Source organism: Pleurodeles waltl, chromosome 5 (assembly GCF_031143425.1).
Source record: "Pleurodeles waltl isolate 20211129_DDA chromosome 5, aPleWal1.hap1.20221129, whole genome shotgun sequence".
Classification (NCBI taxonomy): Eukaryota; Metazoa; Chordata; class Amphibia; order Caudata; family Salamandridae; genus Pleurodeles; species Pleurodeles waltl.
This window is the reverse complement of record NC_090444.1, coordinates 771,102,762-771,127,701: the sequence shown is the minus strand read 5'-3', so window position 1 is coordinate 771,127,701 and position 24,940 is coordinate 771,102,762. Positions and strand designations below refer to the sequence as shown.

The 24,940-nt window shown below is 43.2% G+C and overlaps 1 protein-coding gene across 1 annotated transcript in view; it reads left to right on the top strand.

Annotated features, from left to right (window-relative positions):
• DTD1 (D-aminoacyl-tRNA deacylase 1) overlaps positions 1 to 24,940 on the top strand; it is a 581,115-nt gene that overhangs the window by 254,189 nt on the left and 301,986 nt on the right. The window lies entirely within an intron of this gene.

The window sequence follows — 24,940 nt, the reverse complement described above, 5'->3', positions numbered from 1 at the left end:
CGGGGATACAGAAGTTCCTGGGTCAATTTAAGATTTTCTGCAGGCAGAGAGGCCTGGATATTAATCTCAATAAAACTAAGTACACGTTTTTTAACCGCTGCCCATCAGCTCGTTCCCATCCAACTTTAAATGGTTTAACCCAGGAGAGAGTCCACATATTTGATTATCTAGGGGTCACGTTCACGGAGCAGTTTGACTGGTTTCCCCCACATTCAAAAGTGCAGACTCAGTCTGGAGCAAAATACAGGGGGCTGTTTAGGTCCAACGAGGCTCTTCATTTCGTCCTATATCTCCAGCCCTTCAAATGTATAACCTTCAGCTACTGAGACGACCCTCTGTGATGTGGAACTCTGGGGTCATAAGGATGTAAGCAGTCTGGAGATAGTCAAAAATAATGTGTTGTGTCTCCTTATTAACATCCCTGTCAGTACCCTGTTTCCTCTCCTACAACTCAACTCTGGCGTCAGATCTCTTTCCATTAAAGTGGGTCATAGACCGATGTTTTATTGGTGTAGAATTTGAACAATCTCAGAACTATTGCCAAACCGACAGAGTCTAGAAGCTGTTCTGGGGCTGCATGAGGCTTCTAAGATCCCCTGGCTTAGGTTTGTAAAACATCGATTGACCGAGACGGGGTGTGGGAACCTCTGGTCCATCCCCACGGAAGCCATTGGAGTCCCGAATGAATCAATGAAGGCTATGTATTGGTGCTGTATTGATGATTTGACTTAAGGGTATGCTAGAGTGGGAACCCTCACTGCTGCCTTCCTTAAATTCGAAGATGATTACATCATAGAAGGATATTTGGATGAGATCGAGCCTTCTGTAGCCAAAATATTATGTATGAAATTTTGTGTAGGGACCTTGCCACTCTGTTCAGTTATGGCAAAATGGCTCCCTGCACCCAAAGAGTCTGATGGGTTTTGTCCCCAGGTGGGTGAATCCATAGAACACATTGTAATTTTCGGTCCTATTTACAATGAGAACATAATGAAATGGATTCTGCAGCTATGACGTCATCTGAGAATCCGGAACTAACGTTCAGCGATTAGGTTACTGAGAAGTGATGCCAGTCAATTCATTATATTTGCCGTCTCAGATATTTAGTTGCATATGTGGAGACTCAAAAAATGTTAGCCACTTGAAGGGTTGCCACTGTTTGACTGCCTCTGTGTTTTTAGATATGCGAGATAGATGTGATGAGAGAGCAATTTTTGTAGAGGGGTCCTACTCATCATTAATGAACATGGCTGGACTATGTACATTGTATTGTTACTGAATTAATTTTAGAACATTTTATTCATTTTATTGTTCTTGCTATTATTTGTTTTATAATATCATATATTCAGATTGTTTATGTGCTTTTATGACACTAATGCCAAATAAAGATTTATGAATGAATGATTGTTGGTGCTAAAACCTATTTTTGCTAGGGCTTTGAATGACAAATGGTTAGAGCCATAGAAGGTAGTTCAGAAAATTTCTGAGGCTATCTACTTGGTGGGCACAGGTACCGCAAGGGAACCCAACAGCGTGTTCCATGTAAACAGGCTGAGGCCTCACCTTGGGAGAGATTTCATAGCTAATGTCATGGCTATGGCAAAGGAAGTAGAGTAAGGCAGTGAGACTCTTCCTGACTTGCTGCATAGTGATATGAAGGATGGCACTTTGGAAGGGTTTCAGCTAGCCGCTGCCTTAATGCCTGAGCAGCAGAGAGAGAGTGTAGAGAGGTATTGGAACAGTTTGTCCACCTCTTCTCACTGACTCCAGGATTGACACATGACTGTGTGCATGACAGACCCAAGAGACAATCTGCCAGTGAAGAGCAGGATGTACAGAATGTCTGACCGAGTTCAGGGATGTTATTGAGGTGGAAGTTGAACTGGGACTCATTGAGAGATCTCATAGTCAGTGGTATAGTACCAAAGCAAGGGTCTACTGACTTGCAGTTTTATGTTGTATTCCAAGCCTTCGATGAGGTAACCAAGACCAATGCCTATTCAATTCCCAGAGCGGATAAACTTGTAGATCATTTAGGTGCTGCAAGGTATTTGAGCACCATGGACCTGACCCATGGGTACTGGCAGATTGCTTTGGCACCAGATGCCAAGAAGACTGCATTTTCTATGCGAGTGAGGCTGTATAAGTTCAAGGTGATGTTCTGTGGGTTGATGAAGTCTCCATGCCACTTTTCAGCACCTGGCGAACCATGCTTATGCAGGGCCAGAAGAGTTCTGTGTGGCCTACCTGGGTGACATTGCGGTTTTCAGCAATTTATGTCAGGACTTCCCAAGGCACTTAGGATGGGTGTTGGCTAGAATACATGAGGCAAAACTGACCATCAGGGTGACTAAGTGCCATGGTGCTTCAGTCCTGTGTAGTCTACTTTGGGCAAGAGGTGGGGAGTGGGAAGATGTGCCTGTTCAATGCCAAGATTCAGTATGTGATGGAGTGGGATGTGCTTGCTACCCATACAAGAGGGGAGGGCCTTTTTAGGACTCATCAGGTATTACCGTTACTTTGTGGTGAACAACCGAACTATACTTGACCCATTGACTGCTTTGACTTCCAAGAAGCAGTCCAGAATGGTGATATGGTCTGAGTAGTGTTTAAAGGCATTTGAGGACCTGAAGAAGGCACTATGCCCTGCACCTGTATTGAAAACTCTTGACTATAGTCAACCTTTCATTGTACAGAAGGAGACCTCTGACAAGGGAGTTGGAGTGGTGTTAGCTCAAGGGAATGACAAAGGTATAGAGTGTCCAGTAGCCTTTATTAGTAGGAGGTTACTACCTAGAGAACAGAATTTGAAGGCTAATAAGAAAGAGTGCTTCTGCTGGGACAGAAAAGTCCCCCTTGTGGTGATGAACGCGCACCCCTGCCCTGAGTGCCCCCACTGCAATGATGTCTGGATCCTTATGCTTATTTTTGATGTCATGGGTGAACAGGGATCATGCATGTGAGCCATGGCATAGGCCTCTATCGTGGAGTGTGCTGTTTTTGGAGGGGCACCCAAAGCCCTACACATATGGTGATGAAAGGCTACAGCCTTTGCTAGGAGTTAAGCAGCATGAGTGCAGTGGTGGCATCATACCCTGTATGACCAGCGATCAGTAGGAGTGGACTGGCCTTTTTATCTGTATCACTTGCGTGAAACCTATAGGCTCACGTTATTTAAAGTTCCGTTGGTGTGTGCCTAACTCACCCTTGGCCAACATCAGTTTGGTGTGTAGTGCTGTGCAGTGATTGGTATACAAGTGCTAGTTGTATGTGTGCCTGTGAATGGTACAATATAGGGAAGATGCAGCACGTTGCAGTGGTGGGTCTGTTATGTACATGTGTCAGGAGTATGTGTGCCTGTGAATGGTACAATACATGAGAGTGCTTGCAGTGTGTGTTTGTGTGTGTTAGATGCATGGTAAATTTTAGGTTTTAATTTATTTATTTATTAGGAGGAAATGGAGTAACGTGAGGAGGTAGAGCAATCCCCCAGAAGAGAATTGTGGATTTCTGCATTCATTTGAGCTGAGTGGGACACGCTGGAGGAAGTAAGAGCCAGACTCTTTGGTATACTTCAAAGGGTGCTCTTTGATTGAGGGAGAGGTCACAGGCCTGGGCACACCTCAGAAAGGTGATGGAGCTGAAAAAAGAATCCTAATGAGAAAGGCTGAGGACTTGGGGTAACGTTTTATGTACATATCACTGTGGCTGACATGCAGGTGTGAACCTCTAGTCACTCCCATGACCTGTGTTGTGGGGCTATCACATTTGGAGTTGCTCCGGCTGTGATAGATCTCTTTCTGGGTCAACAGCAGAGCAAAGGGCACTTCAAAAGGAAGCAGACCCCCAACATAAACTTCAAAGACTCGGACAATAAAAACATTTGCTGTCTGGAAATGGACTATAAAAAAGGGAGCTTGAGGCCCCCAAAAATGTCATCTGTCAAGCAGCCAATCACCCTGTGCGGAGAGGAGAAGCTCTGCAAGGCTTCTGCCTGGCATCAGAACTAGGAGCCAAGGCCTGCCAGTCCTCCAGCTGGGTGAGGGGACACCACCCACAGAATACAAAATCACCTGCCCCTGGAGCTCCAGTGCCTGCCTCCTTGCCAAGGTGCCCTGTGAAGAAGAGGAGAGCATTGGCTGGAGCGAGTCTCAGTGGGGCATCCTGGTGATCTGATCCATATTGCGAAGTGTGAGATGACAGCTAATGCACTGATCAGATGATTACCCATTTGCAGATTAAAGTCGCCAGCCCCCATATGCCAGAGGCTGGGCACCATGAAGAGAGCCGTGAACGTTACTGCACCAATCAGGTTGTTGCCTATGAGCAGGTTTGAAGTCTCCAACCCTGTATGCCAGTTGTAGCCGATGTGAACAGTACTGCTGTGTTGATCGGGCCGTGGCCCGTCTGCAGAGTGAAGTCGGTGAACCTTATGCTTGGTGGGGGTGTCTTAAAGAAATTACTGCCGTGCTGATCAGGCTTTAGCCCATGTATGGAGTGAAGTCTGCATCCCATATGCCAGGTGGGGTTGCTGAGAAGTTTGGTGCTGTGCCGTTCGGGACATAGCCCATTTTGCAGAGTGAAGTTAGCGACCCCACATGCCAGGTGGGGCCACAGTGAAGATAGCTGCTCTAACAATCAGCCCATACTCCTTGTGCAGATTGAGGACGGTGAACCCCGTATTTGGTGCGGTCCACCGGGGAAGGGTAAGGAGTGTGGTCTGGTTGGTACCGTCGCCAAGAAGAGGAGGCTGTAGAGGTAACCAGTGCGGGCCCAAGCCATGACTCAAGACAAGCTCCAGGTGCATCAAATCCTACCCCTCCCACCTGTGTGGATTGTTCAAGGAAATTGAACAGCATCGGTGGAGCATCAAGGAAGGCCACTCACTCCCCAGGAACGTGTGTGAGTAACTCAAGGACAGCTGACAGCTGCCCTTCAAGGGCTACGTGTTAAGAAGTCACAGGACACAGACCCTGATGCTTCAGCACTCACAAATGGGGTATGCTGGGAGACTGTGGTCATGCAGGTCCTGCTGCTGTGGTTAAGACTGATTTACATGTCAAGTGGCTCAAGGGAGCTTGCCTGACGTATAGTGCTTCAGCACTGGAACACTGTTGACTTTAATAAGAGTTGGAGTCAGACTCCTGAGTCGCTGACTACTAGTGGATTAACCTGAATGTCACCTATAGTGAATGGGGAATAACCAGTACCGATAGAAAGAGAAGAGTGTGCCTCAGGAACACACATGATAAAAACACTAGAGGCCTGACATCAGGGGATTGTGTGTATTGTTTGTGAATGCTGTAATATCTTTTGAGTGGATATATAAATACTCTTTTTTTTCAAGCAAGTATTTGACTGGTTAATCATTAATTGTTTCTGTTGAATGTATCTTGAGTTTTAAGCCTGTGTTCACCCTCCCCTCCCCCGCCCCCCCCAAATGTCTACATTAACGCCTCAACCCCGAGAAGTCTTGGGTTGCTCGACTTGCGCTATTACTGAGAGTCGAGTGCTGAAGCTGTACTTGGCCTAGTTGATCAGGACCTATAGTAGGTTGGGCCCTGGGACATTAGGAGTAAAACCCCTCAAGTCCCATTGTTGGGGCCAGTAGCTCCTGCTTGTGTTAGATCCCTCTGAACGGGGCTCTGACATTCCTTTTGGACTACTTCTACCTCAGGACTTGTGTCAGACACCCTCTGTAGGAGCAAACTGTGGTCCAACGGATTGCTGCCTGCTTTCCCAGTGTCTTTCCAATTGGGAAACCAATTCCTTTAATGAAGAGGAGCTGCTTTAAAACAAAAGTTTCCTATTTGGAAATGTGAAACATGGATAGCAGTATGCTGCTTCTTGCAGACCACCATCCTTTTGTTTGTAGCCCATCACAGGGAGTTCCAAATAGAGACCTGCCTAATTAATATTCATTAGGCAGTTTGGTTTGTGACTCCCTGCAACTAGAGACTTTGTGATATAAAATAGAAGTACATAGGTCACACCTCAAAATTAAAGACAGGTCGCAGATAGTCGATGTACTATTTATGATTTGTCTGTTAATATATCGGGTACCAAATCTTCTTTGGGGGGAAATAAATTGGCATTATTTTCCAGTATGGAAAAGTACATAGAAGGGTGTAAAAATACCCATAATTTTACCCGATTAAGAGTCTTCACCTCTCTTTGCTTTTAGATCCATCAAAGAAGGCCCTCAAAAGACCGTTAGCCAGAAGTTGAGATTGAAGAAATGTCACCATAAACACGGAAAGTGCATATTTGCAAACGTCATTTATTAGGTTAAAATTCTGACAGTCCTGGGCTTCAGAATTTAGTCTATCAGACGCCTCCTTTTGCACACCTGACTATTTTGGGAGTGTAAAATGCTTAGAAACCTAGGCCCTATATCAGAAATTGTTGTATGTAGGCCTTTTTCCAACAGCTTTTCACTTGCTATTTCACAATATTTATTCCAGGGATCAGCTAAATGGGTACTGTTACAAATAGGGTTTCTGGTTGGCTAGGGTATGCACCTAAGCCAGGAAGAACCTACCACTGTAGTCAGGGTAAAGGAGCTACACACCCAAGATAACCCCTGCTCACCCCCTTGGCAGCTTGGCCACAGCAGTCAGGTTTATCCCAGAGGCAATGTATAAAGCGTTAGTGCAACACACACACACACACCAGTGACACTATAAATACACTGCAAAAGAGAGTCCTCACAATATTATGTGAAAATATATTGTTCATAAACCATAGACCAAAACCTCATAAAAGAGTGATTACTTTGCCATCTAGGCAATTGTCAAACATCTCAATGAGTGCTGTAAAAGAAATATTTCTATATGGCACATGTCATCAAAAACACCCCCCACCCCCATAATGCATACAAGGCGGATCCTGAAAATTGCTTGTTATCCTGACAGGGCAAAACGACATATACCATAACATCAGGTCATGAAATGCAGCAGTGAGGTTATGAGAGAATACACATAAATTACCAAACATCCGTAGAGCACATCACTCATGACCTTGGTCATCGCATATCATCAGTATTAAGTGCATTACCAATAAACCCCATAACCACATAGTTACATTGCACCCACGCATCTATTATATGTTAAGCACTATTGTGAGAACCAACCATAGGTTGCAGAAACATCTGCACACCTACTACATTGAGTATGGTAACATCAAGGAAACTGTAGGGTACAGGAGCACCTGCGTGCCAGCGATAGTGAATATGGTAATTTCCAGCTGAAATAGCAGAATCGGGATCTCCTTTGAGGATTCCTTCCTGTCCTGTCAGTGGATTTAAAAATGCCCCAGCACAAGGTATACGCAAGTTGTGGGGGGGCCCGACACACACGGTGAGGACCGAGGGGAAACCCTCCTGGGTCTCCCACGTGCAGAATCCCAAAAGAGGCACCTGCCTGCAAGCGTGCAGCACAGCTGCTCGAATGAAGGAAGCCTTTCCCCTTAAGCCATACGGGGCCCCTCAGGAAGGCCGCACAGCAGCCCGGGGCCCGACTTACCCGCTATACTCCTGGTGGGGATGGGGCCTCAGTGATCTGGATCAAGGAGGGAGGCACCATCAGACGAGTCACCAAAGAAGAAGGCTGGGAGGTGACCTTGGGAATAGGACCCACTCACCCAGGAGGCAGCCTTCTCTTGGGCTGGCAGTGTACCGCAGGGACCCAGTGCCCCAACACAGCACTCCTGCTCCAAAGGCCATTCTGCAACAATGAGGAGCGCTCAGCACGTGCTTCCTTTCCAACAACTAGCACTCAGCCTGTGCTGATCAGAGAGAACACAATGTGGATGGCCGAACTCACGAGTCCCACGACCGTTTGGGGTAGAAAGCAGGAATCCCTACAGACCATTCAGTATGCAGATGTAATCCTGTTACACCTCCACTCTCCCTGTGTCATGGCTGTCTGGAAAGTATGCACAAAGCCCAGCTGTCACTCTACCCTAGAAGTAGATTGGAGTCAGGCTGCAAAGCATAAGTGTCACAAGCACAGTGAAATGATCACTTTCTAAAAGTGACATTTCTGCAATAATAATGAAAAAATCCACCTACACCAATAAGCTGGATTTACCACTACCATTTGAAACATACTAAGCATGCCCACGCTACTCACAGATCAGAAATTACCACTTAAGTACCTTTAAGGGAATTCCCAATGATAAGCAATGAGGAGTAGGCCTCACAGCAGTGAGAAACCAAGTAGGCTGTTTGTCACTATTAGGACATGCCACACAATGCAGGTAAGTTCCCTACCTTTTACCTACACAGCACCATGCCCGTTGGGCTACCTAGGACCTACCACAGGGGTGACCTTTATGTAGTAAAGGGGGTGTTTCAGGCTTGGAAAGTAACTTTGTGTCACGCCAATCTGGCACTGCAACCAATGGCCCTGTAGTGGCAGGCCTGAGACAGGTTTGAAACGTTACTTCTGTGGGTGGCGAAAGCTGCGCTGCAGGCCCACTACTAGCATTTAATTTACAGGCCCTGGGTATATGGCATACCACTGTACAAGGGACTTATGGGTAAATTTAAATGTACCAAACAGGTGTAAGCCAATCATTCCAAGTTTAAAAGAGAGAGCACATGCACTTTAGCACTGATCAGGAATGGTAAAGTGCCCAGAGTCCTAAACCCAACAAAATGAGGAACTGAAAAGCAGGAGGAGGAAGGCAAAAGGTTTGGCGATAGCCCTGCAAATAGGGCCAGGTCCAACAAGTAATTGTAATATAAAGTCTCTGTAACATTTTTTTTCCTGTTAGATAACCAAGTATTTAGCCTTGGGGAGCAACTTATGTTAACAGAAAGCCTTTTATTTTTATTTTCCGACAGTGCAACTGATGGGAGGGCTATACGAGTGCGGCTAAGGCAAGGGAATAAACTAAGCTATCACCAAACCCCACACAAAGAGTACTAGGTAGCTTCAGAAGAGCAGGACCCCACAAGAAGGCCACCTTATTGTAGAAAACAATGAATATGCCACAAATTTCAGCAGTCTGGCAGTAAAAAAATGTTCGCCTCTGGAGTTACCCATTATTGCGCAGGCCGGTGTGTACCACACTATTGTAAGGTACATATTTGCTCAGTTTCTGCAAATTATACAAATATTGAATTAAGCACCAGAAAATTAACATAGGTGATAAGTGATGCTGCAAATATTTTATGCAGATGAACCATTAGTATTGTGTACTAGGCCTGCAAAGTGCCTGTCTCCTTCATTTCTTGGCATGGTGAACCAACAGGTGCAGTGGCCAGCGAAGAAGTGCAGACCTCCACTCCCTCGCTGCTGCCCCTCTAGCAGGAATGATGGGGAGTGCAGGGTGGGGCAAGTGCGACGAATTATGGGAAGTAGATTTGTTCCATTCAGACGTTCGCAATTGTTTCCCATAATGGCAGCTTCAGGCTAAAATTATCTTGAATTATTCTAGCATGGTCTGGCGTTTGAATCATTGTAGGATGCCTCACACCCTTTATGAAAGGAATAAACCTGGTGATTCAAGTTTGAAAAGGGACCTGATTTTTTTTATGTTACCTTGTAAAAGCAACAAAGACTTATACATTTGGAGAGTTCACTAAATAGCCTCAGTAGATTTTAACTTACGGAAAAACATTCCTGAACTTGTCACAGTTTTCTAGAGCTGCTGAATTAGATTCGGTGCTCTGTGCTAGTTGGTGATTTCACAACCAGAATTAGTTTTTTGGGCAATTTTAGGCTGGAAGCGATTTAGAGCAAAAACACAGGGTTTTATATGACTTAATGGTGTTTCTGTGGGCAATTAAGCAGGCAGAGTCCATGTTTGCCAGAGAAAGCTCTGGATGTCTACCATATCTTTCTGCGGTCTCTCATTTCTCCACTAGTAGACGTTACTGGCAGAAGTACAGTATGGCACATTTTGTAATGTTTTACATCCGAGCTAGAGGACAGAATAATAGGCATAAGAAGCATTTACGAATTACAGTTTATAGCATCATATTAATACAGTCCCGTAGACCATATTTGTAACCCTTATTACAGTCAGGGCTCCAGATTAGGGGGAAAAAAGCCAAGATCAGTGCGTTGTCTGATCACTTCCCCAGCCTTTCAAGGGCTACAAATTCTGCTTGTGTCTTCATACATTCTGACAGTCCATACAACGGGTAGTTTTTCATTTTTATCTGCCCTGTATGATATTTTTTCATCTATCTTGTTCATGTAATTATAATTTACTTTTGAACCACATTTTTCCTAAAAAGTAACGTAGTTGAACAATTTGAACTGACGTAATTTGCATGAGTTGATATATGCAAGAACATACAAAATGCTAATAGTAGAACACTTCCTTAAGGCATTTGAGAAATACATACTTTGAGTTCAAGACGAAAGTTCATACCTTCGCTGGAGCGGGGATCCCTTATAAAATTTGGCTTACAGTAACCCAACCCAGCTCCTTATGGAAATCCCTGCTGTTACCAGGTCGATGGATCTTTGGCGTTGATGAGATTAATCAGTAGCTATTTATTGCAATATTTTCATAAACACAACTAATTCTATTTCAGTCAATAAAGAGAGTTTGGTATGAGTTAAAAGTTTTTTTTTTCTTCAAATATTTTAGTAGTCCAATTTTATTGAGATCACAGATGATAGTTTATTAATTTCCATTATTTTAATTTTCAATAATTAATAAGCAATCAATAAATCACAATAAAATGCAATAAGTCTGTTCCATAAAGGAAAGAGCCCCTATTCTAGGAATGAGAGTAAGAAGATGTCACTTTCAGAAACCAGTAAAGAGTTCTGTTTTCGAGAAATCAGTGAAGCATAAAGCTTCAAAATCAAAGGTCAGCTCATTAGTTCATAATCAATCAAAGCAGAACCTCTCATAAAGAGAGGTCCAAGGTACTCAGTACAGTCTCCAGCAAAAGACAAAGGAGAGTGGTTAAAGGTGTCTGGGAAAGGGATAAAATGGGAATAATAGCCAACAACCTACACTAGGAACACACACTGTTATAGACACACAAATCTGATGCTTGACGTTCATGTTGCTTCTTCTTTCTTCAGTTGACAAATCAGCTATCGATGCGCCCTTGGGAACGTGTTCACTCCCCGCCTTCTCACAGGAACACAGTAGTCATCTGACAGCAACTTATAAAGCTGCAACTATGTCTTCAACTATTTTTAATTTCTCATGATTCATCCTCCCATTCTTACCGCAACCCTGTGGGTGAAGCTCGTCATTCTTTCCAAATAACAAATCTACTCATTAGCTAGCAGTGGTCTTTACGAATAGAAACCCATGAAAACAGAAAAGAAAACATTTATTGTAACATCTATTCATTGTGAAAAACAAGTCTTTCAAAAGGTCAGTATCAAGTCTTGTGCTGATTCTACAAATTTCTTAGTTAAGTTAACTTTAATATGGCAGTATCTCAGTGTTTCAGGCCTCGTAAATGTAAATATGGTTGTCTACCACCATGTTGCTTTCAACACACGTTTGAAATGTTATCAGCTTTGCACATTATTTAGCATTATTTTAAACATTTTGAAATGCTATTTCACCTGCTAGTGAGATAAAACACATTTTTAATTTGCCAGTTCCTTGTTCCTCTTGCTGCAGCTGTCACGTGCCCACCATGTCCGGGAGGTGTGTGTGCTGGCCCCATTTTCAGATTTGTCCGCTTGTTCTCAGTGTCACTGAAATATTTGTAAGCTGTCGGGATGCGCGCCTTCGTGGGCGGGAGCTGTCAATTAAAATGAAGAGATAATGATGACATGTGGCTCAGAAGAGAAGTCTAAAAACAGCCCAGAATACTAGTTCAAGGCCTTGAATACTTTGACCTGACAGTACACATAGCATCTCCGGGTGAGCTGTAGATGTTACCAGGTGGAGGCATATTTTTGGACTTCTGAAGCAGTGTTATCAAAAACTGGCTCCTCGAGTTACAGAAACCTGTGTAGCGTTCAAAAAAACACACTGTGCTATAAATCTATGCAGCACTTGCTAGAAAGCATGCATGCCCCAGGGTATGGTGCTCAAGAAATCTCCTCAGAGGCTCATAAACTACAGGGCCAGATATTTACACAATGTCTATATATTTATCTTCATCGGTGCTAAACTCAGAAGAATGGACGTTTCTTATTGGCTATTGATTGCTTGCCATGAAGGATGTTGGTCTCATCTATATTTAATCGTGGGAGTCTAGTTCTGCTCTCCCATTGGTTGACCGAGGCTGCAGTTTTAGCAAGCACGGCGGTTCCCATGCTGATACAGAAGTGGATGTGTGCACAAATAGTAACTCTGCTTCACCGCTTTTTCTTCAGATTTGTCCCCAGATTTGAGCGTATTTATGTTTTTTTTTGTTTTTGTATACAGTGGGAAGGACTCGGTTTACCCTGTGAGAAGTTAAGGAGAGAGAATTGGGGTACGAGCAGTGTTGAACGTTGGAGAGACACAAAATGAAAGAGAAACCTAAAACGGCGCGACGTGTGTTTTTCGAGACATTCCCCCCAAAACATAAAGATATGTTTTTAAAAAAGCAATTCGAGTTTTAAAAATGCAGTCAGTGTAAGGAGGCAAAATCGTCACAGGGAACACCGGTTGCAAATGAAACAAATGACGGAGACTCCCATGAGCCACAGATCCCCAGCACATCTTAAAACAGTTGTTTATTTTGCCAACAATTGGAGAGTCAGTGTTATTAGTCGTTAAACAGTGGCATTAATAAACTGTCATTCCAAGAACCACATTATTACGGATGGAACGACCAATGCATGCTAATTGTGCGACTGCAACACATAGCAAACCCATGACGTAGCGTCCTGCCAGTTGAACCACGTTCCGTTTAGTCATGCTGTCGAGTTTGCCTTGGCATGTATTTCCAGCCCTACCATCATTTTGCACTGAAGGAAAACTCTCTCCAGTGTAGCATTGCCCAGGAGTGCCTGGCCTGCAGGTCTATAGACCTCTGTTGAGTTGCCTGTGCTCTGGAAAACGTCTCAGTGGAATCGCGAGGACTCGATTCATAGACTTCGGTTGGTATTTCTGAGCTCTTAACACTTGTCCACCTTTTTGAATGTGTACAACGCACATTGTTTTCTTACAGAGTGCCTATATTTTGAAACGGTGTTAATAACTCTTTGGGAGTTCTTGTGTGTCCAGGAAAGCTTCTGTATTACATATTGCCTTTTAAATCATTCTGTGCAATATGAACACAATATAAGAGTTACTGAATAACAGAATCGGTTCATAATATTCACAAACGGCTGTGGCTGACACTTGTCATGTTTGTTGGTGATGCACTTTTATATTATCCACTAAATTCGTTTCGGGACTAACACTGATAGCTGGGGTTTAATGTCGCAGGCATCCAGTTTCCTGAAGACAAAATGTCAATTTGGCTAAAAACGTTAAACTTCATCTCATTACTGCATAAAATATTGTTCGTAGCTCGTTTAGTTTCTGTAGTATTTAAATAGCATTTAATTTCGCTGACAATGTCTTCTTCAGTTTTCTGAAAAAAGTCGATGCACCATGTTTTTCTTTTGATCCTCATCTATCTTCCACATTTCCCTCACATGACCGATTGGAGGGAGGGAGGGGGGCAAGGGTGGGACTAGGGCAGCGAAGGTTCTCACCCAACTGCTCACCACCCATTCCCTGACCTCGTCACCCCTGTGCGGGACAGACTTTCCACCCAAACTCTAATGCGGAAAGCAGAGGGAAGGATATAATCATAGGATCACATCCTATCTATTTATACCTCCCCGCTTCCCGACCATTGCTTCAGCGGATTCCAAAAAATGATCCTCTTACAAACTTTATGACAGTCAAACTTATGATGATAAATTAGATAATTTTCCTATTCGACAAAAGTAGGGGGAACAGGGCTGATCCATTTCCTACAAATCTCCCTTCTTGCCACAAGCATCATATAAAACAACAGTTTAGCTCCATCTCTACCCATCTTCTGTGCCTCATATGAACAGCCAAACATCACTATCAAAGGTCTTACCTTTGGGCTTGAGGGAAGAATCTCATTAATTGCATCACCCACCTCTTGCCAAAACTTACGAAGTAAAGGACAGTCAATAAACATGTGTAGATCGTCAGCTGATGCAAAACCACACTTCTTACACCTCACCACGTTATCTTGTCTCAGCCTGGACAATTTTTTGGGAGTCCAAAAGGCTCTGTGGATCGAAAATAGATGATTTCTCCTTAACGCAGTGGGTTTAACAGTGTTATACAGAAGTGTAGTAGATACTTGCCAAAGGTCTTTAAGCTGCGGCTCCGGCAAGCACTTCCTCCAGATTTCTTTTGGGAGGTTAAATTCCCCATCCACAATGTCCATCATCAGCCAATACCATCTAGCCACTTCTTTCTTCATCGGAATGTCCAGCTGCATCTGGTCCACCAGTCCGTTAGTACTTCTCACTTCCTCTGTCACATTCCCAACCCAGGACTTCATCTGAAGGTATTTAAACTTAGACAGCCCTCCTCCTACCTCGATATTAAGGTTATCAAAGTCCCTAAATTCACCATTATAACAAAGATGTTTCCATTGCAAAAAACCTGCCTCTTTCAGTGGAATAGCCAGGGTGTATTTAGTCCACTCCGGGGAGCCAGGAGAGTCCCAAATCGGCGCATACTCATTATAATATGACAACTTTGAGATCTTCCTCATACCACAGCACTGCCCAATCATATAATATCTTAAATATTTTTTTTTTTTAAAGAACTTCGGATTCCCAAACTTATACAAGAAACTTCTCTGGACCTCCTGGCCTTCCATCATAGCAATTATCACCTGCCCCAGCAAAGAAAGGTGTAATGCATAAAAACTCTGTCTTACATTTTTTAACAGATATGCCCATGCTTAGTACTGTATATCAGGAGCCGCCAGACCACCTTTTTCTTTCTTTCTCCTGAGTTTTTTCCATGATATACGAACACCTTTCGATGCCCAAATAAAACTGCTAATTTTCCCCTGCAATTTCTTTAAAGCCACCTTGTTAAACATTAATGGCAATGCATTGAAAATAAAAGTTAATTTAGGCACAATCACCATTTTTACCACGTTAATCCGACCTATTATAGTTACTGGAAGGTTAAGCCATTTTCTCAGTAAAAGGTCCACCTCCCTCATAACCCGAGCAAGATTTGTTTCTGCCATTTTACATATATCATGTGTCACTGTGATCCCCAAATATTTAACTTCTTACTTTATATTCACTACATCATTTAGTTCCATATTCCATGCCATAATTTCGGTCTTTTGATTGTTAACCGTATAACCAGAAATCCTCCCAAAATCCTCCGTTAACTCTTGTAGAACTGGTTTAGCCTGGCTTAGGTTCGCTGTATAAATCATTAGATCATCCACATATAAAGAGACCTTCCTAACCAGGTCTCCACACCGGAAAGGCGGTATTCTCTTATCTCTCCTAATTCTGCAAGCTAATGGTTCAATATAAAGGTCAAATAATAGAGGGGATAATGGGCACCCCTGTCTCGTCCCTCTTTCTATTTTTACCGGAGGAGTGAGCATACCATTAACCAAAATTCTTGCACTTGGGTCCTGATAGATTTTTTTCAATGTTCTAATAAATTGGCCTCCAATTTTGTATGATTCACATACCATCATCAAATAACTCCAATTAACCCTGTTGAATGCTTTAGTTGCGTTCACCATTACCACCGCCAGAGGCATCTGCATTGAAGTAGCTAAATCAATCGACCCTACCAATCCCTGTGTCAATTCACGCATATGCCTACCTTTCAGAAACCCTTTCGGGTCTGCATGTATGAGGTTCCCCATTACCATCCCTAATCTATCAGCCAGGAGTTTGGCAAAGATTTTATAATCACAATTTAACAGTGATATTGGGCGGTATGAATCACACTTCCTAGGGTCTTTGCCGGGTTTTAGAATTAATGTAATAATCGCCTCTTTCCAAGAAGGAGGAAGATTCTCACCCCCCCCATGATATTGTCACATAATTGCTTCAGAAATTTTAAAATGCTACTACCCAGAGCTTGATAAACCTCCATTGGTAACCCATCTGGTCCTGATGCCTTTCCCAGTTTACCTGCTGAAATGACCCTTTCTACCTCACTCAGCTGCAACTTCTCTCCTCTTCATTCGGAGTCGGTAACTCTAATTCCCCAAGCCACTCCTTCAATACCTCCAAAGGCGGCTTCAAATCTTCAGTATATAAATCTTCAAAGAAATTGAAAAAGCCTTCCTCCACCTGCTCACCACCTTTGCTAATCTCGCCCGAGTCCTCATCGCGAATTTCTGTCCCCCGATTCCTGACCCTGTCTGATTTTATCTTCCAAACCAACAATTTACTGCTATTCTCACTATACTTGAAATGCATCACCCTATTAGCTTCACATCTCAATCTAACCCTGCGATCCAAAAGAGCTGCCAACTCCAGACTGGCTGTCTGACGTTGCTTATATAAGTCGTCCAATTCTTCACCCTGCTCCTTACTTAACATTCCCTGCTCAAACTGTCGTATTTGACTCTCCAACCTTCTTATTTCTTCATTATATAATTTCCTCCTATGTGCAGCTATCCTAATCAGACATCCCCTCAGAAAGGCCTTAAATGTATCCCAAACTATTGTTCAGGGAGCTGAACCCAAATTTATCCAAAAAAATTCCTCTGAATCCACCCGCAATTCCGTAACCACCTCATCTTCCAGAAGCAAAGTTCTGTCTAGAGTCCACCTTTTTCCCCTCCTTTTCGTTGGCTACCTAAGAACTAAACTAACCGCCAAGTGATCTGATAAATGGGCCCCAATATGCACTACTGACTCAAGAATAAGTCCCTCAAACCCGTATCCAACAGGAAATAGTCAATTCTGGACTGATGCCGATACTTCTTATTATTATAAGAGTAACCTCTCTTTGCCCCCCTCTTATCCTTCCAAACATCATATAACCCCCATTGGGACATCATTACCCGGATCTGACCTTGCATTTTCTCGTTTATTTTGGATCTATTACCCGCTGATCTATCTAATTCGTAGTTCAATACAACATTAAAATCACCTGCCTATATTACAGGATTTAAATATTGTAAAAGACAATCTGAGAGTTCCCTTAAGGGTCCTACATCTTCCCTATTAGGACCATAGTATCCTACCAAGGTAAAGACATATTCAAAAGCAGACAGCTTCCCCACCACCCACCTACATAAGTTATCTATGCGGCCTTCCAGAAAAGGCATGTTTCTTAATTAGAACAGCCACCCCTTTACTACCGCTCAAACAATTTGAGCTAGCTATCTGCTGAACCCACCCGCATGCCTTAAAAACTTCAAATCATTCCTCCCTAGAAAGATGAGTCTCTTGTAAGATCAAGACATCAAACGGGACAGCCCTCAAATATTGCACCAATCTTTTCTGCGTACTCTTTTCCCTGAGACCATTTACATTCCAAGACAGGAGTCTCAAGTTCTTTATTGCCATTTTCCGACATCCAAACCACCTACCTTCTTCCACCCCCCCTACCATCCCTCCCCCACCCCCCAGGTCCACCTATGACAATGAGGATCTTTTTTCCCCCTAATATGCTCCCCACCCAGTGCTCACCATCACCACCCCTCACTCCTGCTCCCCCCAAACTACTTACACCACAGATGATCTTTTTTTCCCCTATTATACTCCCCACCCAGTGCTCCCCTCCACCATCATCCTGCACCTCACCCAATCCCCCCCCTCCCCTGGGAACCCACCCAAACATTGACCTGACCAAGGTCAGAGGAGGGTCACCGCTCCTAAGTTAAGGCATTGCCCACAAAACCTCCTCACTGGGGGAACAATCCAATCTTAGGTTAAACCTGCCTCGTTCCTGCCCTCTTTCTCAATTTTCATAATCAACTCATCCACCTCCTTCCAGTACGTAAAATTATACATCTTGTTATTTACCATAACTTTTAGAGAAGCAGAAAATCTCAACTGAGCTGTTGCCCCAAGTTTTTTCAAAATATCTATTCTTTTACCCAGCTCCCACTGTTTATTCAAAGTCACAGACGCAAGGTCTGACCTAATTCCAAAAGGGGATCCGTTTATCATCAACGATTTCTTTTTTAGCGCCAGGGTGAGAATATGTTCCTTCATAGAGTATGTCTGAAAATAAACTAAGATTTTCCTTGGTCTGTCCCTGTTGGAAGGCATTTTTTGCCGGGTCCCGGTGCATCCTTTGAATATCTTTAACAATGTCTTCCTCTGATATTTCCACATTCACCTCTTGCTTTATCAGTCGAGCCATAAAACCTTTTAAGTCACCTTCTTCCAGCCCTTCCGGGACCCTGAGAAACCTCAAATTATTCCTCCTCAGATTATTTTCCAGGGATTCCATTTGAGCCATCACCCCTGTTTCCCCTTCTTTTAAATATCTTATCTGCTCCTTATTTTCTTCCACTGCCACTCTTAACTCCCCCACCTCCTCCTCCAAAGCGGCGGTACAACCTGCCAAATCATCAATTTTCTTCCCTAAATCTTCACAGCGACCCCTAATCTCCACCTGATTGGCATTAGAAGTCTCAAAGCCACTCTTCAGTTCCACAGATAATGCTTTTAACATATCTGCAGTTGGTTGCCCATGATCCTCTCCAACAGGTTGGGAAACCTGCACTGCATTCACTTCTGCTTGCCTCTCTATGGAGCTCACAGGAAGAGAGTGCTGTACACACTTCCCCCATCCACCCGGAGGTCTAGGCCGCTACCCCCTGAACTAGAAGCAGACTCTAATCTGTCCATTTTGTCCAGCTCTTGCATCTTCGTACCCCCGGCTAACATTCTGGGAGAGCTTGGAAGTAATCGAAAATAAGTCCTAACTGAAGGGGTAACACGGGTTCTCCTGTGACTCAATCCACCAAAACTCTTCAAATCCAGTTTCTTTATAACAGAACTATTATCTTGTTCCGCCTTACTTCTCACTGTAGAAGATGTTGGGGGGGGGAATCAGACTTTCAGTTTCCTCTTACTTTTCTTATCACTACGGAGGGAATACGCTACTTGACCAAAACTATTTTTAAATACCACCTTCCCCACTTCTTTCCCGAACCCCACCTGCCCCTTTACCCTTACCCTTTAGACCCATAAGGTCTAAATAAGTTTCTACAACATTTATACCAGAGATAACATAACCCTGGAGCCAAAAACCTTCCAGTCTTGGTACTTTCCTACCAGTTTTACTGAATAATTATGTACAATAACTTCCAACTTGTTTTTGACAGGAATTGGATACTGGAATGATAACGTACGAGGGTTGTGATCATTGACACAGGTTGCACCTATCACCACACATAAGCAAAGATATTACAATTTTTAGAAGAAATTTGGATAGCAGAGTGTTGCCTTTTAAATTGAGTTCCTGTGTTCTTTTCTCTCTTCGAGCCACCATACATCTTGGTTAATTAGGAATGCTACCTAATATCTTTTGGCGTTTGAGGGAGTTATGCCCCTTAGCTTCATGGTCAGTCATAATTTTTGTGAAAACAAAATCTAGGATCTTTATTTTCTCTAAGAATTTTGATATGTAATTATCTATTGTTTTACATAAAGATATAGGGAGTACGTTTGTTATGAACTTAATAGGTGGTATGGTAATAAATTCTGCCCTACTTCATCACGTTGTGAATTTTGTAGACCAAATTGACATAGTTCTTTAATTGTGGCTAGTTGGCTAGTTACTTTAATTAATTCAAGGACATTTAATCATTATTTGCTTCTCAGAGCCAGCTGTCTAAGTAATTTATAGATTTTTGTTGCCATTTTACTCCTGTAAATCCTATCATAGATGGGGAGCCGAGAATGTTTACTGGGAAAAATTTAATTTTTTCTTAGTTCATTGAGTATCCTGATACTGTGGCATTATTAACTTATTTTCCTTATGCCTTATTTACCAAAGCTAGAAGAGGACACATTGTGGTTCGGGATTGATTTATGTACAGAGGAGGAAGCAACGCAGTACTATTCTAATTCAAGTGAGGTCAGCTGCTGCTTCATATAACGTCTGTAAAGTTCTTAATTTGTAATTCTTCATCACTAGATTTTGAATATTATTATCCTCTGAAGTTAGATCCCACTGCCAATGCACTGTGTTTCCACCCACTGACCCAACAGGAAACTCGTAATGGCTCCGGTGGGGAGTCTGCCACATTGGCGGTAACCTACCTGTCAGAACTTTGGTGGACGGGCTTTTCCGTCTGCTGAAGTTGTAATGAGGGACATAGTGTGTGGTGTCTGTTGAACTACTTGTTTCTTACCCACATTTTCAGGTGGTCGATCAGGTACAGTGTAGATCTGTTTTCTGCATTATCAACCCATATATTCAAATGTTGGAAAATAATACGGCTGGTAGTAGCAAATTTGTAATTTCAATTAATGCTTCCAGAAGTAGGTATCTTGTTAGTTGTTAGGGGGCCTATAGAGAGCAGCTAGACTCATCTGTTTGGTGTAAGAGATTGTAGATTCACCTATAAGTACTTTGATTAAGCAGTTATATCTTTATTTTATTTTTTAAAGATTATAGCTATTCTTTCTACTCCTCTTGTACATAACTCATTGCACATTTCATTAATGCTTATTTATTGAACACTCTCTAGGAGTGTTAGGGCTCAATCTCTGGTCCCGAAGCTCCCGCCAGACATGTTAAGTGACCATCACCAAATCTGGAAACATCTCAGTCAGTTCTATCAGGTTAGATGCGTCAGTAGCATTGAAACGAGTCAAAGAATAGCGACCACAGTGTTCTGTTAAAACCAGTAGCACAGATTTTACTAAGGCTTTCACAGAGTGGTTTCAATTAACAATTAGTTTAAAAGATGTTGATGCCCCTTGAATGTGCCGTGAATCCTTATGTCAAGGCTTAAAAAGTTCTATAATAAGATTTCTTAAGAGAGAACGTGACTGAATGCACCAGTTCTTGTGCTTACTTTTTTTTGTTTTCTCCAGTAGTGTACCAGTATTGTTGGTACTAGCTGCATTATATATTGGGTGTTTTTTATTAAGTTGTTTACAGTGAATAGCAGGTCTAATACCGTAAAAAAGAATGTAGTGGTCCGAGGCATTCTTCTGTCTTCTTTGTCGTCTGGCAGTCAGACCTGGAGAACTCTCTCGTTATCTCCCTGATAATTCTCGGTGCAAATGTATTACTAAAATTAGACTTGAGACAAGGACTGTTAGGGTGCTCTAGGTTGTTTGCGTTTTCCAAGCCCCTCGCCTCACGCGCGGTGTTCTGCACATGTAAGTTTGTATGTGGTATTTGTACAGCAGACCTAGGCAAACGGCAGCGGAGTGCTGTACATGGTCATATCCACTGCTTTTCTCATCTCCTGAAACCAGATTGGAGGCCTTGTGGCCCCATAGGGTGGGATTTTTTCCGACCTAACTTTGTATTCTTTGCTGAGCTGTTAAGCTGTTTAAAGTCTATGCTCCGATCTCCTGAAGCCCGGTTTCCGGCAGGCTTCTTCTGGGAACATAGATCGCAGGAGTATGAGGCAAGAAGTCTTTAGAAACATTTACAAAGTTCTGACCAGAGTTTGTTCACCTTTTCCGTTCGCAAAGGGCATAAAAACAATGTGCGTAGGCTCTCGGTCACTCCGCAGCCATTTTACAAACAAGTAGCTCACAGCCTGACATGATCACATTGTTAGTCATATCCACTCATTTAGATTACAGCAGAGACAGTATATGGAGTAATTTGTGAATCCTAGACCAATTATATGTTTCCAAACTTGTCATTATTGCTAAACATTCTCACGAACGCCAAGACGAAGTAGACGTACGTGAAATTTGTACCCGATTTAGGTTCATGTTAATAAAATTTACGATTGCCCTTAATTCTCTCATTTAAAAGAAGAACGCAGGAGTTTCCTTCTTAAACGTCTTGTGATTTACATTTTTTCTAAATATTGCCATGTTGCCACATTGCACTAAAAATGCAGCATAAAGCTTTAGCAGTTAAACTGTTATATGGCTAACAAGATACAAGACATATAGGTGACCTGGGATGACTTCAAACCAAGCCGCTGTATTCACTTCTAACTCCAAGCTTGTGCATGCGCTGCATGTTCACTCCAAAAGAAAAGGCATATTTTTTTATACTTGACCAATAATTATTGATGCCCAGCAGGGGGAGCTCTGGGTTTTTAAAGATAAGCGCATTGTTTAAAAAAAACGAATAGCGTCCGAGAACACTGGATATCAATACAGTTTTTCGTAATAGGCGATGGCAAGGACCCAGGTGTTTTTATAAGCTTGGGACAGTCCTCTGAAATTCCTGTATTAATTGTGACATTTCTTACCAGGAACACTGTGCACAGTGCTGCAGCCTGAAGGGAAGTTCCAGGTGATGCTTAAATATTTTTGTGTCATTCCTACATGTTTATTTTCAGTCTTTTTAACGTTACTTTAGCAACGGACGACTTTCCAAATATAAGGCAGATATTCTAGGTTATGAGTATTTGTGTAGCCACGCCCCTCCTCTAGGGCAGAGGGGCCATGCCCCTTCGCCTTTTGCCCCTCAAGAAGAGGGTCAGTCTCAGCCTGGCAGACACTCTTCATTTCAGGTCAGGCCACCAGGAGCCAGACATGTGCTATTTGCGCAGGCACCCGGCTGCCTGACCTGAACTTTGTTGGGCTGAGGAGGTCGCAGCTCCTGTGGGCGTGACCTCCTCAGCTCTGCAAAGGGCCTTGAGGCCCTCCCCCTGGCCGTTCATCGCCTCATACCTGGGTGCTTCAGCTTTAAGCCCTAAAGTGCCCAGTGCCGAGTGTCAATCAGTGACACATCGTCACAGGGTGGGGTGGGGTCAGTAGTCTCACCCTCCCGAGACCTCAGAGGATGAGCTGCAGGTAAGTGTTTTTTTTTTTTTTTAAATGAATGTTTGGTGCGTGTATGGTTGAATATTGGGTACTGAGTGATATGAATGTATGTGTGCGTGTGTGTCCTGTCCACCCCCCTCCCTCCTAAAGTACCGCCTGCCTCTGCAAGAGGATATCCTGGTGCTGAAGCAGAGGCTGTATGGGCTGATCCAGGGTGGGGGCTAGATGAAAAGCTACATCTTTAATTTCTTGTGGAACTCAAGAACTGAAGAGGCGAATCTGATATGCTGGGGCAGGTCGTCTTAGGCTTTCTAAGCAAGATGGGAGAAGGCTCAACTGCCGGATCTTTTTCTGCTTATGTGGGTGTATGGTTGTGCGAGTAGGAGTCCTGGTAAGTTTGTGAAATTGTATGTTATTGTTGAGGTACGTATAGCCAATGTTATAGAAAGCTTTGTATGTGTGCGTGGGGCATTTGAAGAGTGTTTGTAGATTGGTAGCCAGTGGATCTCTTTGAGGTGCAGGGCGATGTGAGTGTGGGGTGGGGGGTTGAGGGTGAGCTTGGCTGCTGAGTTTTGTGTGGTCTGGAGTCTTCTGGTCAGTTGGGCATTGATTCAGCACAGTTTGTTACCATAGTTCAGCTTGCAGGTGATAAAGGCTTGGGTAACACCACAAAATAAAATAAAATGATGGATGGAGTGTTGAAGCTTTTCAAACATTCACCCCCAGTCACAGATCTGGGTTTAATCCATTGTTATTTTGCTCGCCAAGTCACCCCTGTTTGGACCCAGCCATATGCAAATCAGTCTTGGCTGTGATCCCCAGGCGAGCAGTCCAGCTGAACTACCAAGCCAGGTCCTCCCCGGACCGGAAATAAGCATTCTGGGACTGGTTTCGGAGTCTCAACCCTCATCAGCCAGGCTAGCTTGAATCCAAGTGGCACAGTGAGCAAGAGGCCAATGTCTGGGCATGCCCTAGCCACTTAGGGCGCACATAACAACACCACAAAATAAAATGACGGGGTGTTGAAACTTTTCAAACACTCACCCCCAGTCACAGATCTGGGTTTGGATGACTGTTCTGCAAGTGTTGATGGGAAGCCGTTTGAAGGTCTTGAATGTGGGGAAGCAGGAGACAGAGATGTGTTCACTTGGCCCGTCATAGTGAGCTGGTTGTTAATTATTATTCCATGGTTCTTTGCACAGGTTGCCAGGAGGGGTGTGGATCCAAGGGAGATTTTGAGCTGGGTGTTGTCAACCTAGGATATGATATGAATCAGAGGGCACAGATGATCTTGGCGAGTGTGGTCAGAGAGGCGCTAAACATAGTGGGAATGAGTCAGGATCCTTGTAGAGTCCGGAGATAAGGTTGTCACTGAAATCAATAATATCAGTCAGTGGAGCTGCATTTGATAATCTTGTGATAAAATTAATTCAAGGATAGATTAGCACGTTATATGTCATGCACAAGATTTCTTTATTACAACACTCAATATACTTTAACCATTATTAGAACTAGGGTGAAAGCCAGTTTACGATGTAACAGTTTATTATTGCAGTCTGTTAAGGCTGTTAACCCTTGTTATTTGCCCACCCTTAAATTATGGGCAAATACCAGAGGCAAGGGTTCATAATTAGAAGTAGGGCAGTTAGCATCTGTTAGTGTCTGGCTGCACTCGGTCAGTAACACTTTTAGCACCTAGACCACTAAACTCAAAGTTTAATGCAAGACAAGCCCATTGTCATTTTTTGCTTCAAGTGCCATTTCAGACTTTAACCAAACTTAAAATTCAGCCAAAAGCCCAGTTGTAATGTCTGCGTGTAAGCCTTCTAATTGACTCAACTAATCTCAGAAATTTTTAGCGGTGCTAGTCTGTATGTTACAAAGCAATGGTGCCATAAAAGAGACAACAACTGCTTTGTAATGATTTTAAATAATCTTATAAAATAAAATTATTTATTCATTCATTCATCATTTATATTAAGACTAGTGCTCCACTTAACTAAATAACTGCAAGGTCTCCAACTGCTCTCCATTTGATCTTATCTTATGTGGGAACTAGAACAGTGGACCCAGGAGTCAGATCTCAGTTAGCATTACCAGCTTGTGTT